The sequence below is a fragment of the Scyliorhinus torazame genome, chromosome 21, assembly GCF_047496885.1.
Source record: "Scyliorhinus torazame isolate Kashiwa2021f chromosome 21, sScyTor2.1, whole genome shotgun sequence".
Taxonomy (NCBI): domain Eukaryota; kingdom Metazoa; phylum Chordata; class Chondrichthyes; order Carcharhiniformes; family Scyliorhinidae; genus Scyliorhinus; species Scyliorhinus torazame.
Genome location: NC_092727.1, coordinates 25,126,103 through 25,146,398, shown reverse-complemented (window position 1 = coordinate 25,146,398; position 20,296 = coordinate 25,126,103). Strand labels below are relative to the sequence as shown.

Genomic DNA, 20,296 nt, shown 5'->3' with positions numbered 1-20,296 from the left:
CCATTTAATAAGATCACGGCTGATCAGATCTGAGAGTAACCTCAAATCCGCATCCAAACTACCCCCATAACCTATCACCCCCTAGCTTACCAAGAATCTATCCACCTCTGCCTTAAAAATACTCTGGGCTGGGTTCTCCGATTTTGAGACTAAGTGCTCACGCTGTCATGAAAACAGTAATGCCAGGAAAACTGGCATCAAAAGGCCACCGATTCCCATTTTGCTGGGTGCTAGCAAGGAGGCAGCATAGAGCTCGCAGCTCAAGCTGTTGATACGGCCGCCAGCACTTCCAATTCAGAAGCCACGCATGCACATGGTGGCGGCCTGCAGAGGCTGCCGTGCTCCCTGGCGGACTCAGCCTGCGGACCTGGACCGCCAAAGTAGTGCCCCCGATCGGCCGCTAGCACGCCCTAGACCTTCCACCCACATTGCCCCCAGGCCCGAATAAAGCCCTCCCTGCCCTCCGATCGGCCCTCCCCCAACTATAGTGGCCTTGAACTGAGTCCGCAGCTGCCACACGAGTTTCTCGGATGGTCTGAGCACACGTAACCCACGCCGTCGGGAATACGGCCGGTCGGGGACGGAGCATTGCGGGGCAGGCCTCAGGCAATGGCCTGAGGCGGTGAATACTCGGTGCGGCATACTCTAGGAGAACGACACTTTTCAGGGGGGGGGGGGGAGAATTAAGAAACCGGCACCGCTCCTGGTTTCGGCGCCAAAACGGATTCTCAGCCCCGTCACCAAACGTGGTTTCGGCGTCAGGGGGTGTAGAACCCAACCCTCTGTTTCCACTGCCTTTTCAGGCAGGGCGTTCCAAGGACTCCCAACCTTCTGAGAGAAGAATTTTGTTGTGTTATGCTGCTTCGGATAACACAGTCTGCTACTTGATTCAGTCTTAACTAAAGGATGCTCCAGACTCTGAAATGAGTTCAATGTGTTTATTGAACTATTAATACAGTTCTCAAATTAGTTCGACTCTCTGCTAATCTAACTGTAGTAACTCAGTCTAACTGTACCAGCTTGCTCTAAGCCACGTGCTGGGGTGTGATGCTGCTGATCAACCCTGACTAACTCTCAGCACTTCCAGTGCCTCATCCCTTTTATAGTGTTTATGTCATGCCCCCTTGTGTTGATGCCACCTCTGAGTGTCCTGACTGCCCATTGGTTGTGTCCTATTCTGAGTGATCATTGGTTGCATGTCTGCATATCATGACAAATTTCACCTCATCTCTGTTTTAAATGGGCAACCGCTTATTTGTAAACAGCTTAAAAATTGTTTTTAAAGTGACTAAAATGTGCAAGGTGAAGACTATATTTCAATGCACATTTGCAATTGTAGCCGTACATTCTTTGTCCCTGAGCCTGGAGAGGAAGTATTCGGGTAGAATTACATCTTCTCGAGCTGAGCAGTAATCTGGCGGAGCAGATTTTTCACTCTTTCCACAACAGGTACCTGATGATCAATTCATTTGAAATCTGTGGAAATTTGCCTCCGTATTTTGCAAATGATTGTGAGCAGCAAATCCTTTCTCCGCTTAAACCTTTGCCCCTCTATTCCTCGGGGAATCAGATGGCAAATTGGGTTTTGACTTTTGGACAATCAACTGTGGAAAATGTTGCCATCCTGCCTGTTGGGCTAGGAGACAGTTTTCAGGAAGCACGCTGATGTTATCTACGAGGGTATCCCAATTTAGAACACTGATGCGTAGGTGCGTATCGTTTTGTGATTTGTCATAGTGTGAGGAGCAAGTGAATTCCCAGTGAGAATAAGTAGCCCAGTCATCATGTAACAATTAGTAAAAACTATTTACTGAAGTAAATCGCGGACGCTATGGCCGACGCGGAGGGGAAAGAGTGCCCCCATGGCACAGGCCCGCCCGCGGATCGGTGGGCCCCGATCGCGGGCCTGGCCATGGTGGGGGCACCCCATGGGGCCAGATCATCCCACGCCCCCCCCCCCCTCCAGGACCCCGGAGCCCGCTCGTGTCGCCTCATCCCGCCAGTAAGGGAGGTGGTTTAATTCACACCGGCGGGACCGGCATTACAGCAGCAGGACTTCAGCCCATCGCGGGCCGGAGAGCCGACCGGCGTGGCGCGATTCCGCCCCTGCCGAATCTCCGGTGCCGGAGAATTCAGCGGCCGGCAGGGGCGGGATTCACGCCGCCCCCCCGGCAATTCTCCGACCCAGCGGGGGGGGGGGGCAGAGAATTCCGCCCCCTGTCTCCATATCAATTGAGGGAGTGCTCCTGTGAAAATCTCAACGAGTTTGGTGCCCAGAAACAGTTCCGATCTCTGTTTGTCAAAAATCCAGCCCTAGGTATTGAACCTGAACCCAGCACCTTTCTCAAATGTAAAGGGCGTTTCACACAAGGCAAATGACCAAAAAAGCCTTTGGTGCAGCTCTCCATTTGTTTTTATTTGTTAGAAAGACGATCACACTGCTCTGCAGAGTTTGTGAATGGTTCACTTTGTTTTTCTTTTACTGTGGGGTAGTGCACGCGAAATATCAACCACTTCGATCGGGATTTCATTGCGCTGTCCAAGAAAAGTGAACACTGGAAATGGGATCAATGGGTGATTTAAATGGTTTTTTTTCACCCCCCCACCCTACACACACTGAAATATAACCACCAGTTTATCCAAGCATATGCCAAATGTAATTTGATGTCTTTGTGCATCAGGAGTGAATTATACAGGGAACCCATGAGGGAGAAAAAGATCTCGAGGCAATTGCTGGTCAACCTCTCCAATATAATGAGGAACACATTGGGAAGTTTACAGGGAGAAGCAATACTATAGCTGACCTGGACAAAGGCATCATGTTCTATACACATATCAAATAATCTCCAGTGGCTGAGAAAACCTACAGTTGACTGAAATATCTGAGCCTTCAGCATCCTGTAAAACTGGCATTAATAAATACTTTCTAAAAGCAATTACAATTTTGAACATAATAGTTCTGAGGCCAGGTCACTTACTCCACTGCTGAACACGTACATATTTTAATTTGTCCAAGAAAACTGATGACAAAGACTCAACAAATGCTCTTTGTTAATGTGCCTAACTTGTATTCAGTTCTGAATCTGACATGGCAGGGGTGACCTTAGCATCCAACTGCTTTGGGTAAAAGAGTTTCTCTTTTTTTCTTTCGTAGGAGGGTGCATCTATCTTATACCGAAGTTTACTTTCTTTAACTATTTGCGCAATATACAGACTATTTCTTGTTAGAGTTTGCCCGCAAAGTGTTTAGCTGCACAGCTCTGCATTTACCAGTGACTACGGTGTTAGTAGCTCTGCATTATTTGAATTTCTATTTAAGTTTACGAGGTTCTGATGCCAGTCAAATCCTCCAGTGATACATAGTTCAGGGTAAGCTGGACAAAAGAGACACCTGTTTGGAATGTGTTTATTTTAACATTGACAGCTGCATTCAGGAATTGTCCTTTCCTTCACATTCCAATGAATCAATAATAAAGCACTAAATACAATCAAAGCCCATCAAGGACAACATAGACTTACTGTGGTATTTAAAAAAAAATACCAGCCTGCAAACCATGAAAAGCACAAAACAAACAAGAGCTTTATTGAAAAGCTGTTTTCTCACAGGCTGCAAGAATAGACTGACTGTCACTCTGCCCAAACTGCCTATGACATCATCAATACATCAAGTGATCGAGCTCTTAAAGTGATCTTGCTCCAATTAGGAAGAAATTATGAAAACGTCACACTTTCCTCCCCCTTTCATCATAGGTTCCTGGATTGAAACACAATATAGGGGGCGATTCTCCGAGCCCCGCGCATGCGTGGGGGACTTCTTCAGTGCACCGGCCCCGACTCAACATGGCGTCGGTGTTCAGGGGCCGGCCGTGCAAGAAAGTAGGCCCGGGGGGGGGGACAGCCTTGCCCGCCGATCGGTGGGCCCTGATCGCGGTGAAGGATCCCTTCCCCCCCCCCCCCCCCCGACCCTTCGCGCATAGTTCCCGCCGGCAGCGACCGGGGTGAACAGCGCCGGCAGTACTCTGTCGTATCCAAGAAGGTGGCAGCAGGGAGATCAGCTCCTCTGTTCCTGGACATGAACCTTGAGAGGATTCTGGATGCAGTGGAGGAGAAATGGGGCACCCTGTTCCCAGGGTGGACAGGAGGCTCCAGCTGGCTATTGTTCACTGGGCCTGGGAAGAGGTGGCCGAGGCGGTGAGTGCTGCCAGCCTCACAAGGCAGACCGGCACACAGTGCAGGAAGAAGATGATTGATCTCCTTGGAGCAGCTGGGGTGACTCACCACCTCTCTCTTTCCCTGGCATCACTCTTGCCCCTCACTCATCCTTTCACACGCCCACTCCCCGAGAGGTTAATTAAAACCCACTTGCTGCATCTGCCTCATATCCCACCCTGCACCTAACCCCAACACCTGTATTGTCCTCTGTGGCCAGGTGCCTTGTACGCACATGCCACCAGCTACAGACCCCCGTGTAACCCGCCCCCATGCATCTCACCATGTCTTTTATGTGTCCCTTAGGAAAAGGCAGCCCATAATAGGCGAGACCAGGAGAAGACTGGAGGGACGTCCCAGACCTCAGGGCTCTCACTCCCGTGGAGTACAGGGTGTTGGGGTTAGTCAGGGAGGTGCAGAAGTGGGCCATCTCAGATGCGGAGGTCGGGCAATGCAAAATGATGTCCCCATAGCAAGTGAGTCCCTCCCACAAAATAATGTTTAGCACAGAGCTAAGTTGCAGGCTTTGAAAGCAGACCAAGGCAGGCCAGCAGCACGGTTCAATTCCTGTACCAGCCTCCCTGATCAGGCGCCGGAATGTGACGACTAGGGGCTTTTCACAGTAACTTCATTTGAAGCCTACTTGTGACAATAAGGGATTTTCATTTCATGTATGTATAGTGGGCTGTGGAAGAGGGGGAGAGATTCGTGCACAAATCTCTCCCCCTCTTCCACACCCAAGATCTCACTTTGTGTCTTTCTTTTATTTGCAGGATCATCATCAGACCAGATCAGCCTTTCTGGAGTACCTTACCCCCAGCCACAACCCCAGCACACCCCGGCGAATCAGTCCTGGGAAGACACTGACTTTTCATCGCTGCATTTACTTGCACCCTCCCCCATCACAGAGACTATCACCTTGCTGGGGCATTTTAGTGATGAGGTCCCTAGGTCACATTCTGGTGCGCGCATCACACATGCTGCAGCACATCAGGTGGAGTTAGGGACACCAAAGAGAGCGGGCAGTCAGAGATGTAGCCACCTGAGTCGGCCACTTCCCGACTTAAAATGGAGAACCGCAAAGGCTGAAGGGAAATTCAGCCAACACAGGCAAAGACTAGCAAATACAGATATCATGTGTATTGAAACCTGTAGGGAACCAGACAGCACTGAAACCAGCAGTGTGCCAGGAAGGGTGCCAAAAGCCATGGTAAATGTATCCTTTGTTGGAGTTCTGCTATTCCCCTGCTTCAGTGGGGCTACACTTCTGATGTGTGGCAGCACCTGATGTGCCACACCCATCCCATTGATAGGTCAGCTGAGGTCTGAGGGCTTCCAGAGGGGTAACTGGGTGGGCTCCCAAATGGCCAGAGGCTCCGAGAGACATTTAAAGAACAGAGTGAACAGCCAGGGACCTGTAACTTTTACCAAATGGATGCGTTTAAAACAAACACTATGGCAATGGTGGTATGAGCCAAGCCACCCTGACCCGGAGGGGGACACCCCAAATCCACGGAGCTGTCACCAACCCACTCCCCGCTATACCCCCCGGCCCGGCAGCCACCCTCCAGCAAGCACTACAATTTGTAACAGTGTTTAAAACTTTGATTAACTTCTCTCTCCCCCTTCGCAGCCTTGGAGCCCAGTCCCCGTTTGTAAATACCTGCAGTAAATCGCACCGCCTGACTTCCGCATGAGAGGGGCGGAGCATAGCAGCGGCATGGAAAATACTGGGTCACGCTTATTAAATACATTTAAATGAATGCAAATGCCGGTTTTGCATGCCACCACTGGTGTGGGGCGCAAACCGCGTTTTTGCCATCGGGAAGGCCGGCACCGAGCATGGGCCTCTATTTTGGCCAGAGGCCCGATTCTCTGCCCAATCACGAATCCCGATTTCTGGTGTTGTGAGGCGAAGAATTCAGCGGCAGGGATCTTTGGGTTGTTGAATGTGTTATATTCCGTATGTAGCAGAAATTGGTAACATTGACAATGATCCTTGCTCACGAGTTAGCTCTCAATGAATGCTTCGTTATTTGAACAAACATTTCAGCCAGCCATTTGTGGCAGAATAATAAGGAGCAGATCTGATGTGTCGGATTCCATAACCAGATCTTGCAAAAAATCTCACCCAGACTTTCTATTGTTCTTTCTGAGGACATAATCTTCATAATGGCTACTTCAGACCATTTCAAGTGCGCATATAGCACAATGAAAAACATTTGCCCTTCAAATGGTCCGGCATAATCTAAATGAACGATTTGCCATTCCCAGTGGCGTAATGATGCGAGTGCCATGTTTTGAACCTTTGCACACGTTGAACACATGTCCCCCTTCTCCTCAATTTCACTATCGCGCTCTAGCCTCCAAAAATAGTATTCTGGCTACCTCCTTTATCCTTACCATCCCACAATGACCTTCATGAACTTGGTCTAAGACATGATCCCTTAACAATAGCTGAATGATGACCCTCATTTCCCAGAGGAGACTGTAGAGATAGTTTGAATCTTTGAATAACATATGGCTTCAACTCTGCTCTCCATGGCCTTGCCACAAAATACCATAACCATAACCTCTGACAGCAGCGGATTATTTCTGGTATACTTCTTAACTTGCCTTGCGGTTACAGGAGTGTTATCGAATTTTTTGAAATAGAAAATATTACCACTCAATCTATTCATTGATGACTCATTCGGTAAGGATAATCTAGAGAGTCCATCAGCATTTCCGTGGACATTTGATTTACAATAATAAGCTCGCTGCTGGAGATAGAATCCTGGTGCGTGGCCCTAGTATCATTGTCAGCGGTCAATGATCAGTTAGTAAAGTAAATTTTTATTCATATAGATACTGGTGAAAATGTTTGATTTCGAAAAGAATGCCTAGAGCTTCCCTCTGTGCATTGTTCATTTCTGATTTATTCAAGGGTTTGATGCAAACGCTATTGGCTTCTCTTCACCATTGGGCATTATGTGAGAAACCACTGCTCCCATCCTATATGGTGATGCGTCACCAGCCACTTGTAAGGGTAATTTTGGATCAAAATGTCTCAGGACTTCTGACTTTTGTAGTGCCTGTTTAGCTTGTACAAAGTCCTTCTCGCACTGATCCACCTATTTCCATTTCCTGTTTTGACAAAATAAATGATGTTAAGAATTGAAAATAGTTGCTAGATTAGGGAAAAACTTTGAATAATAATTTAATAAGCCCAAAAATGCTCAAAATTAAATGCCTGAGTTAGCACCATAGAACCATAGAATTCCTACAGTACAGAAGGACGCCATTCAGCCCATCTCTGAAACAGCACCCTACCTAGCCTCATTCCCCTGCCTATCCACATAAGCCCATAAACCCACCGAACCTGCACATCTTTGGACCCATAGGAAAAGCCACATCAACATGGGAAGAACGTGCAAACCCCACAGTCACCCAAAGCCGGAATTGAACCCGGGCATCTGGTGCTGTCAGATAGCAGTGCTAGCCACTGTTATGGCTTTTGCTTTTGAAGGTGATTTGTGCAGTCCCTTTGCCTTGATTATGTGCCCCAGGTGTTCAATAGAAGATTTGAAGAATTCACATTTATCCTTCCGTACTCGTAGTCCATAATCTTCTAATCTCTGGAGTGTGGCATCTAAATTTTGAAGATGCTCCTGCAGGTGCAGCCCTGGCACTTATTTGTACCATGCAGTCAGATAATCTTGCAGCTGCCCATGTTTGGAGGGGATGCCTGGGAAATTCCCAAGATTCCAGCTGTGCTGGTCCACCCACTAGACTAATATCTGGAATGGGCGGGTTGTCTTCCAAGTAAAAGTTTGGAGTTACAGCAGGTTCCTGATGGCACTCTTAAGGAATTATGAGTCCCCAGTGTGTTCCCTTGGTGTCCAATTGCTCTGAAGCCAACACTATGAAACCACCATTCACTGCAGTATAACGCAGCAAAATCAACTTCCCCACAGTCGGAGTTAGGTTTCTTAGTCAGAAAATAGGCCAACAAATGCTAATTAGCCGAGCAGCAACGAACCTAGGTTTAATGGATGAGCCCTTTAAATCGCTGAATATTCCATCCTCCTGTCTGTTAGCATCACAAAGAATCCAAGATCACAAACGTTAGAACCCTAATTTGAATATTTTAGTTATCCAATTTAATTCCTCTGGTGTGCGCATGGACAACGTGGCACAATCCAATATGGCGGGTACACCACTTCTGGATCACACTCACCTGACCTGCCATTTTGGATGATTGCCACTTGAAAAATGGGCACAGCCTCATCAAATTTCATGGCACAAATTTCAGCAGAGGGGAAAAGGAGAAAATTAAGTTTTGAATGGACTGGCACTTATAAATAGATCTTAATGGCTATTTGTTGAACCGCACAGATCCTCAGGAGACCTTTATATCTGGAGAAACATGGATAAAGGCAGAGTTAAAGATGGATCTTTATTGCTGGAAATTGTTTGTAAAGCAGCCGGTTGCAAAGAATTGTCATTAAGTTTGTTATCGCTCTGTTTTGTTGAAAGAGTGTTGGTGAAACTATCAGTACTCCTGATTTGAGAAGCTTGGACTGATCCCAACAAGGTTAAAGAAACCTAGGAGAAGAAGACACCAGTCAATGTTGTAGTGCCTTTTTATCTCTAATAATTTCCATGTCAGTAATGTTGGTACCCATGAAAATGTCATCATCACTATTGTTTGAACAAAAAGAATTAAAATAGTACCAGAGCAAAAAGAGGGAAATTACACTTAATCATAGCCCTACCACTATTTGATTTTAAAAAGTGTTTCGAGATTGAGATTTCTCTTTAGTTTTATTTATTTAAATAACGCAATCTCTAAACTGCTGTTGATAATGTAGCTATGATTGGTAATTATGTTTAACTCTACAAAGGCTTCAATCACAAGAATGTGTAAACATTTAACATTTCATTTTTATAAGATCAGCCCCAGTTCCTTTTCGTATAATTTCCTTCTCCATCCGTCATGCCAAACACAATGCTGCAGCTGCAAAGGTGGGTTGGGGACCAGCTTTTCTGAATTGTTATTCTTGCTCTGACGCTGGGAGATGAGCAAGTGCTGGCTGGGTGACTCAACCTGCAATTTTTCCTCCCCTCCTAATTTCCTTCACAGTTGGAATCGTTGATCCTGCTGGCTCGTTCTGCCTCACTCACTACACACATCCATTACCGCACCTTCGGGTTTATTTCTGTAAAACAGTGTTGAGTTAGACAAAGATTTAATTCTGAAAATCTGTGCCAGGTGTTCATGTCACTCTGAACTGTGCTATTACTGCATGTAGCCCATCGGAAGGACGATCATTTGACCGCCTGATACAAGATCTCCTAAGAATAGTAACTTTACAGTGATCGTTACACAGAAGCAGTTCCTACACTTAAGTGAATGGCAAACAGAAGACCCTGGTGCAGGGAGAAGTGAGCTCGCTTCCATATACATGTCATTGCTCTACTATGGAGGGTGAAAGAGCTGCAAATACCGACAGCAACCTTGTTAGTGATGGGATTTGAGTAAATGATTTCAAGCTAATTGCTGAGGATTGACTGTATGACCTTGGCTCCCAGAGCTCTTGTAGTTATTTGTCAGGAATTGGAAAACAAAGGAACATTGCTGTGGAAAAATGCGAGTGCAGTGCCGGTTAGCAAACAGGACTTTTACGGGGCAGCACGGTGACGCAGCGGATAGCACTGCTGCCTACGGCCCTGAGGACTCGGGTTCAATCCCGGCCCTGGGCCACTGTCTGTGTGGAGTTTGCACATTCTCCCCGTGTCTGCGTGGGTTACACCCCCACAGCCCAAAGATGTGCAGGTTAGGTGGGTTGGCCACACTAAATTGTCCCTTAATTGGAAAAAAAATAATTGGGTACTCTAAAAAAAATTTTAAAAGTAAACAGGACTTATACATTGCACTTCTTACAAGCTTCCAGAAGTCGTAACCCCATAGATGCACTGGGGAATAATAATATTAATCTTTATTGTCACAAGTAGGCTTACATTAACACTTACTGTGAAAAGCCCCTAGTCGCCACATTCCGGCGCCTATTCGGGTGCACAGAGGGAGAATTCAGAATGTCCAAATTACCTAATAGCACGTCTTTCAGGACTTGTGGGAGGAAACCGGAGCACCCGGAGGAAACCCACGCAGACACGGGGAGAACATACAGACTCCGCACAGACAGTGACCCAAGCTGGGAATTGAACCTGGGTCCCTGGCGCTGTAAAGCCATATGCTAATGCAACCATGCTGCCATCTTCTAGAAGTCCACAGGTAAGGATTGCTCAGCCAATGCCAGGGAGGATCAAATATCCATTGCCAATTGCCCTGTAATCAGTACGATTGCAAATTTCGGACGGTTCCAAACCCATGACCACTACCATCTAGAAAGACAACAGCAGCAGATACCTGGGAACCTCACCACCTTGAGGTTCCCCTCCAAGTTACTCTCCACCCTGACTTGGAAATATATTGGATTGGATTTGTTTATTTATTGTCACGTGTACCGAGGTACAGTGAAAAGTATTTTTTCTGTGAGCAGCTAAAACAGATCATTTAGTACATGAAAAGAAAAGAAAATGCATAATAGGGCAACACAAGGTACACAATATAAATACATAGACTCCAGCATCGAGTGAAGTATGCAGGAGTGTAGTATTAATCAGGTCAGTCCATAAGAGTTGACGATCCTTCACTGTCGCTGGGGCAGTTGACGCGAAACATAGCTGAAGAAGAGTCACGTGGACTCAAAACATTAACTCTGTTTTTCTCTCTCCATAGATGCTGCCGGATCTTGTGACTTTATCCAGGATTTTCTGTTTTTGTTTCTGATTTCCAGCATCGGCAGTATGAAGAGTTGATCACCATGGCACAAACGATCATTTTGCAAAACATAAGGCTGCCGTGAATCATTTTTCTATCTAGAGTAGAGGAATATTACATCAGCAGGTGTGCGATAACCCACAACTATCTACAAGAAAATCATCCAGTTACACTCAAATATGTGTTTAATCTATGAATCCATTTAATGGTTTTTGAAGCAAGAGACAGACAGCATGGTAGCATTGTGGATAGCACAATTGCTTCACAGCTCCAGGGTCCCAGGTTCAATTCTGGCTTGGGTCACTGTCTGTGCGGAGTCTGCACATCCTCCCCGTGTGTGCGTGGGTTTCCTCCGGGTGCTCCGGTTTCCTCCCACAGTCCAAAGATGTGCAGGTTAGGTGGATTGGCTATGATAAATTGCCCTTAGTGTCCAAAATTGCCCTTAGTGTTGGGTGGGGTTACTGGATTATGGGGATAGGGTGGGGGTGTTGATCTTGGGTAGCGTGCTCTTTCCAAGAGCCGGTGCAGACTCGATGGGCTGAATGGCCTCCTTCTGCACTGTGAATTCTATGAAAATACAGGAAAGGAGGACATTTCTGTGTTACTAATTAAACCAAGGCAATCAACTTTATCAGTGAGATCGATGCAGAGTTTGGCTCACCTCATACAGCAGGCTGGGCAACGTCTTTGGCCCTGAACAAGTAGTTTTCAAACATAGAGTTTCATTCTCTCAGAAGAAAATTAGTATTACAGATTTTTAAAAATAATTTTTTTAAGTCTTTCTGTTTCTTCCTATCTCATGGTAAAACTAATGGTAAAACTGCAAGAAGTATAATGGCTATTGGGAACCATAGCAGTACGTCTGCATGTGAGGAGAAGGTAGAGGTTAATGGGATGAACAGGCAGGGTCAGTCTAACAACTGCAGATGGGAAAGGAAATGTAAAAAGAATCAAAATGTAAGGTAATTGTGGGAGTGAAAGTTGGGGATGAGACTGAGTGTTACCAGAGATTAATAAAGGAGGTCATAATGTGTCAAAACAGTAGTGCACAAGAATATCCTGCAAGGAAAAGACAAATCAGTCGGACCTTTTTAAAACCTTGTACCTAAATGCATACAGTATTTGGAATAAGGTCAATGAGCTGATGGCACAAATAAAGACAAATGGGTATGATGTGGTGGGGATTACTGAAACATGGTTGCAAGAAGTCCAGGACTGGCAGTTGAATGTCCAAGGGTACTCAGTAATCCAAAAGGATAGACAGGATGGTACAGGAGGTGGAGCTATTTTATTGGTTAACGACAACATCAAGGCTGTAATCAGAAATGATATTGGCACCAAGGGTCAAAATGTTGAATCGATCTGTGTGGAAATAAAAAACAAGGGCAAATAACTCCTTGGTAGGAATAACTTACAGGCCCCCAAGCAATATTTTCGAAGTGGGGCATAGTATAAACCAAGAAATAATGAGGGCTTGTGAGAAGGGCACAATGGCAATCATGGGCAATTTTAACATGCATATTGTCTGGATTAATCAAATTGGTAGGGATAGCCTTGAGGGAGATTTCATAGAGATTGTTCATGAGGGATTGTTTGTTAGAGCAACATGTTATGGAGCCAACCAGGGAGCAGGCTATTTTAGAGTTAGTATTATGTAACAAAGAAGGGTTGATAAATAGTCTTGTCGTTAAGGATCCCCTTAGAAGGTGCGCTCACATCATGCTAGGATTTCAAATTCAGATTGAGCGAGAGAAGACAGAGTGCCATAATAGAGTTTTAGCATTGGGCAGAGGTAATTATACAGGCCTGAGGAAAGAGTTGGTCCAAGTAGACTGGGCACAAATAATTGAGTGTAGGACAGTTGAGGAACAATGGCAGATGTTCAGGGAGATATTAAATGCCTATCAATTAAAGTATATTCCTGAGAGGAAGAGGAATTGTAAAAGGGAGAAAAAACATTCTATGGCTAAACAAGGAAGTCAAAGAGGACATAAAGGCAAAAACTAGGGCATATCACTAGCAAAAGCTAGTGTTAAGCTGGAGGATTGGGAGAATTTTTAGGTTCAGCAAAAGGCTACTAAAAATAAAATCAAAAGAGCTAAAAGCCACGAAAGGAAACTAACAGAAAACATAAACTGTGACACCAAAAGCTTCTATGGTTTTGGCGGCATGGTAGCATAGTGGTTAGCACAGTTGCTTCACAGCTCCAGGGTTCCAGGTTCGATTCCCGGCTTGGGTCACTGTCTGTGCGGAGTCTGCACGTCCTCCCCGTGTCTGCGTGGGTTTCCTCCGAGTGCTCCGGTTTCCTCCCAAAGATGTGCAGGTTAGGTGGATTGGCTATGCTAAATTGCCCTTAGTGTCCAAAAGAACAGTTAGGTAGGGTTACGGGGATAGGGTGGAGATGAGGGGATAAGGTGGAGGTACGGGCTTAGATAGAGTGCTTTTTCCAAGGGCCAGTGCAGACTTGATAGGCCTAATGGCCTCCTTCTGCACTCTAAATTCTATGATTCTATGATATATGGTCAATGCAAACAATGTCACAACAATACAAAAAATACTGACAAATCTGGCATATAGTGACCTAACTCAGAGTGTTAGGGAAAATAACTTAGAAGGGAATTCTGAATAAGAATTCCAAGAAAGGAAAATCAGCTTGCAGTATTCATTGGGAAGAAATTTCAAGCTATATTTGCAAAAGAGAGCATATTACATTTGAAGATGGGGCTTTCATTTGCTTAGGGAAACCTGTAATTAAACCAAAGTAATTATTTTTGAAAGCCTGAAAGTACAATGAAGAGAATAGAAAAGGTGCAAAAATATGATCTAATTTTCAAGTTTAAAGCTTAATATTAGGATTTATTTGCTTAACAAAATACACACTCAAAAGAAAAAAAGAGGAACAAAGTATTGCTCTATAATGTACGCAACCATTGGAAACTTTTGCCTCTAAGACAGCTGGTAGTAATGGTGTGGTTATCACTGGCACAGTACGACATTACTATGTCTATTTTCAGAAGGTTTGTAGTGATTAATGTTTACCGCACAGGGGCCACTGGTCTGTAAATTACACCATTAAACATGTCATTTGCATGTGAGATTAATCCAATTACATTTAAATGTTTTCTTTAACAGTAAAGCGTTATTAAACCCACTACCCTCAAACAAAATAATTGGAAACACACTGTATTGCCAATTAGATTCAAGAGAATGCCGCTGAGAAGATATATATTTATAGATATCAAAATTCCTGCTATTGGTAAAGAAAAATGTGAATAATCTTAACAGAAGTGTCTCATTTTAAATAGAGCTCCTCATTTTTTCTCCCTCTTCCCTCTCTTCTGAAGAAGTGTATGCACAAATAACAGTTAAAACTTCACCCATCTGTGTAATGATTATGTATAATGCCAGTAGTAAAGGGTTAATATCTGAATCTATGTGTAAATCAAACACTAGAGTGCATCACTAATTTACTGTATATAAAACAACATCTCTAGGAATTCTGGGAGAAGCTGAAGAGAACATGAAGAGAGCAGAGTGAAAGTTGAATAGAGAAATATAGCACAAGGTCAAGTCATAATGTAGTTTATTAGTTAGATAGAATATTGAATACTACAGATTCAGTATCATTAGTTTATTATCTGTCACTCAGTAGAGTGTGCAAACTTCATTTTAGTCTAGTAAAATAAATTAGTTTTGATTCAATCTTCTTATCTTCTTATCTGTATATTCTTTGTCAACACAACATATTTGGCTATTCTGGAGGGGAGGCTACCAACCTGTAGAATGTATACAAACTGCGCTTCATCCTGCCCTCCACCAATGTTTCTTCAAAAGTGCTCACCAACATAACTGAGAAAGCAGACTGCGGGATGAAGAACTGTGGTGACTACTTTACCTGTCCATAATCCAGGGTGTTTGATGAGATCAGATATTCTTCTGCAAACAGGGACGACACATTGTCTTACCCCTCTCTAACCAGCAGGCAGGTCGGAGCAAGGAATAATGCAAACTGGAATGGTTGGGAATGCCATTCCAATTTTATCATTGTTGACACGAGCAACATCAGTTCTCAATTCTTTCATTTAAATGACAGCATTTTTCTACTAGCCATGAATTTTTGGATTGAATTATCAAAGGACTTGTTCATCTGATGTGCGGCCTGTTTATGAACTACCCCCACACACTCCTAGACCTATTTCCAATTACCAGTGTAGGTAGGATTACCACTTTAATCTTACATCAAACTTTTGTCTCCCCACAAGCTTTGTTGCTGAACTCGTGTTGCTTTCATTGAAGCATATCTTCTCTGTTGTTGTCAAATCCTCTTTGCGACCTCTCCCGCTAAAATTGTTACCTCGACCTGCCAACATTGTTGTCACTTGCACCAGTCCTGAAGCTCCAACCTTTCTTGGCTTTATTTTTACTTTTACCAGCTTTGCTCTTGGTCTTTTTGTCATCTCTGGTGACTTTACTTCCAGTTTTCCTGCCAAGAGGGTCACTAGATCATTTTTCTATCAGAATAACATCTTTCAGGGTTCAATAAGGGTAGGGCCAGCATTGGACTGAAATGTAAGAGACAACTAAATATTTATGGTTCAGGATGGGATTGAGTTGGGATTCAAATTGCAATTGATTTAGGGCTACAGTGAATTTATTTCAGAGAACCAACTTTATTTCATCGCCTTGAGGCCTCTAGTTGAAGTCATTAGAATATTTCCACTATCCCTTCTAGCATCACTGCCTCCCATTGACCGTGCTATTGTGGAATCTTAGAGTTAAAGAATGCAGTACAAGTCTCAAAAATTGCCAGCAGGGCCAACTTGGCAGGAGCTGGGGCAAAGGTACACAAGTAGTGCTAGGGGGTAAATATCTCTCCTTACCAAATTCAGCATTGCCAAATGGACTTCGGATAATCTCTTCTTCAAATGCGTCTCTGGAAGGAATGCCTGAGAAAGATCTTAATTCATCCATGACTTAATGTCTGTCACACACTTTGACCACAAAGTATGGTCAGAACAAAATGATAGAGGGATAAATCTGGGGTCATTAATGTGCATATAAAAGCTGGTACCTTGGATTTGGATTTGTTTATTGTCACGTGTACCAAGTTACAGCGAAAAGTATTTTTCTGCAAGCAGCTCGAACAGACCATTTAGTATATGTAAAGAAAAGAAAATACATAATAAGGCAACACAAGGTACACAATGTAAATACATGGACACCGGCATCGGGTGAAGTGTCCTGAAGTGTAATATTAATCAGGTCAGTCCATAAGAGGGTCATTTAGGAGTCTGGTAACTGCAGGGAAGAAGCTGTTTTTGAAACTGTTCATGCATGTTCTCAGACTTTTGTATCTCCTGCCCGATGGAAGAAGTGAATAATATTACAGAGGAATAGTATGTAGAAAAGTTGGGAATCTCTGAAAATTACTGTAAAGGGGTAGAAGTTGAGTCAAAAGTTGGAACAAACACAGAAAATGCTGGACAATCTCAGCAGGTCTGGCAGCATCTGTGGAGAGAGACGGGAACTAACGTTTCGAGTCTTGATGACTCATTGACAAAGCTAGAGAGAAGTGGAAATAGGATGAGATTTATACTGTGTGTGGGGGTGGTGCATAGCAGTGGGGCTGAATAGAGGGCGAGCAATAGTGGAGATTAACAAAGATGTCATGGACAAAAAGACAAAGGGAATATAAATGGTGGTGATATTGACTAGGAAGGGTGGTAATAGTGGCACATTATGATGTGTTAATGGCAGAACAAAGGTAAGCAGTGTGTCAAAGGACAACTTGGAAGAGGGAACCGATGGCCCTGTGGGGTGGGATAGGAGAAGGGGAGATAATGGTTGGGGGAAAACGGATTGATGGAAGAAATTAAAATAAATTGATAGAAATTAAATTGGGGTGAAGGTGGAGGAGAGAGTTCACAGTCTGAAGTTGTTGAACTCAGTTAAGTTCAGAAGGCTGTAACGTGCCTAATCGGAAGATGAGGTGCTGTTTCTCCAGTTTCCGTTGGGCTTCACTAGAACATTACAGCAGGCCAAGGACTGACATGTGGACGTGAGAGTAGGACAATGAATTGAAATGGCAAGCGACGGGAATGTCTGAGCCCTGTCAAAGTCAAGTTGGAGATGTAGTGACTACCTTGAGAAATCACCAGCAGGCATTCAATGGCAATCATTATTGATTGTCAAAATTCTGCACTTTTGTAAAAGTTTAGTTGTGAAATGCCCCTGTTTACATTAATAAGTTGCATTCTTTCAATACTATCAGTGCCATAGATGTCAACATAGTGGATAGAAAAGCACAAATGTTTTACTCATACTCCCACAACATATTTGTCACATAGTTTTCAGGTTAGTGTATTAAAAAGCTGTCACTAGACAAAAAGAATATTCTATTTCAGAAATGCCCCTCAATGCTTGAGAACAGCAAAGTCATGTGTCGAATTAGCTCAGTGGACAGATGTCAAGTAACAGTCAGCTTCTGCAGTAGCTAATGCCAGAATAAAATGTGAAAAATGGTCAGCAGTTTTTAAAGAGGTAATGACAAAATTGTTGACCTCATTCAGCAAATTGGCGGTTCAAATAGTTTACTCGATCACCATGTTGTGCAACTGGATTGCCAGTTGGAACCAAACATATGCGCAAGTCCTGATTAAGTGTACCATTTTTAACTGACAAAGGTTGGAACATATGATAACATTGCTACTCGGGCTTCTAGATTAGTGGGTTGTGGCCCATCAATAAGGTTAGGAATCTCTGGTATTGCCCTTGACAATGCAGTTTCCATTTCAATCACTGGATATTCTTTTTTACTAAGCCATATTCCATTCTTCACATTTCTGAAATACTGTATCATCTTAAAAACATCAGCAAGTTCGAAAATCAAAGCAAATTAAGCAAGGTGAATCTCGAAAAAAAATGAAACTTTTTGTATCGCTATCACAATCCACACATTAGTAACAGAGCTGCATCGAGATCAACTCCGGCTGATATTTATTCAGGAGCCCTGAGCAAATCTTAGTTTGTTAAACAGTTCAACAGATGGTGAACTGTGAGTTATGTCATTGTCCGCAAACACTACAAATGCCAAGGGTGTGTGGGATGCACAAATGGTGGGAAAGGATTGTATTGGCAGAAACTTCATCACTGTTGTCTGCACGGGAATGTTCTGAGAGATGCCCAATTTCACAGCTGAATAGACAGGTGTCCGTTAAGCGAACATTTCTGGAGCTACCCTACTTGTAGAATTTTATACAGCTTTAATGTAGTTTATTCTCCCTCCTACATTCACTTGTTCACAGGCCCTGAATAGTAACAAGTGGCCTGATTTATTTTAATTACCTCCTTGTCATATTTTATTATTTTAAGAGTACTTCAGATCTTATTTTCAAGTATCATTTTTCTGCTCCCTGATGTTTTTGCTGCATTCAGACACATCTTCTATTAAAGTCCATGTGGTTGAGAGGAAGTAACTTTATTTTTTGTAATAAGTCTCACTTATTGACAGATTTTCATGCCTCAATTCAAAGATGTTTAGTATTCTAGAGAAGCACCAGTAACATTTTTACTTGAATTACTTTTCTTTCCCTCACTCAGATTTTTCTGTCTTCACATTTTGATGGATAGTACCACACTTTGGAAGTATTTTTAGTTAAAAAAGAAATAGCCATCTGCACATGACAGCATTTGGGAGATATTGCAGCTGCTGTAACGTTCAGACTTAGCTTCATACAGGAACAAACTAAGAGTAAAACAAAAACTGAGGCAGTAGGAGGCTATACGTTCTGAACTACTTATGATGGCATATTCAAACAAATGCATAAGCTCCAGTCTGTACTATTTGAAAAAAGTTAGCACAAGACAAGGGCCCCGATCTTTACAAGGAGGCAGGGTGGGTGCAACGGGACGTGTTTGCGGAGAGGAAACCCAGAGATATCAGGAATGTCGAGGTCCTGTTGAATATAACAGTAAGACCTCATTAGCAGTTTTTAATGCCTCTTCCCCCACACCGACAAGCCAGATTCATAAACTGGTTGGTTGCTGGCCAGCAAAAGCAGTGCTAGAAGACTATTGCCAGAAGGAAGCATGCAGGTTGGGGGGGTGGGGGGGTGGGGGGGGGGGGGGGGGGGGCAGACTTAAATGTTGTAGAGTTGGTTGGAAGAGTGGTGGTGTTGGAATTAGTAATCTGGTGAGAAGGGGACAAGCCAAGGATTGTGGGTAAGGGCAAGTAACCGATGGCAACAGAAAGTTTACTTGAGGGACGAGGAAAGCTCTCCTTGATCATCTTGCATAAAGTCTGATGACTAGGGATGAGTAATATGAAACAAGCGACCAACTTGAATTCTCTGAAAAACAAGTTATTAATAAGGGTCTTGTGTATAACAGCCCCATACACAGTGAGTTTCCTACCCAGTGTCGGGGAGGGTGCAAAAAACCCAAAAGCTTTTGAGCGCAGGGCAGAGATATGGGGAAAGAAAATCTTGCTTCAGAAGAACACATAACTGACAGAAGACTGACAGCTGCCCGAGGAACTGCAACTATCAGAAGAATGCCAAGCAGTCAGAGAAGTTTAAACAACCATTCTATCCTCGGAGCAAACAGGATAATATTGTTTTAGTCTCTAATATTGGGGGTATCCTAATGTTGTTTGGATCTCCATTATTATAATGATCTTCTAATTTTTTGATACTTTTGCATGTTTTACCATTACCATAAACAAATGAGGTATTAATTACCATTAGGTTCCAAGTCCAGATGTGTTACACCAGTCTGAAGTACACAAAGCCAAGTGTATGTTCTCACAGAATCATAGAATCCCTACAAGTGCAGAAGGATGCCATTCAACCCATCGAGCCTGCGCCCACCCTCTAAAAGAGCACCCTCCTTAGGTCCACACCCCCAACCTATCCCTATAAGCCAGTAACGCCACTTTCTTTTCCAATTAAGGAGCAATTTAGCGTGACCAATCCACCTACCCTGCACATCTTTGGGTTGTGGGAGTGAGACCCACGCAAACACAGGGAGAATGTGCAAACTCCACATGGACAGCGATCCGAAGCCGGATTGAACCCGGGTCCTCGGTGCCGGGAGGGAGCAGTGCTAACCACTATGTCATTGTGCCGCCCCCAGCTAACCTTTTGGGCACAAGCAGCAATTTACCATGGCCAACCACCTAACCTGCACATCTTTGGACTGTGGGAGGAAACCGGAGCACCCGGACGAAAGCCACGCAGATGCGGGGAGAATGTGTAAACTCCA

General features: G+C 44.0%; 1 pseudogene; it reads left to right on the top strand.

The window, feature by feature from the left end:
- LOC140398746 (protein phosphatase EYA4 pseudogene) overlaps positions 1–11,073 on the top strand; it is a 173,218-nt pseudogene extending 162,145 nt beyond the window's left edge.
- The last annotated feature ends 9,223 nt before the right edge of the window (positions 11,074–20,296 follow it).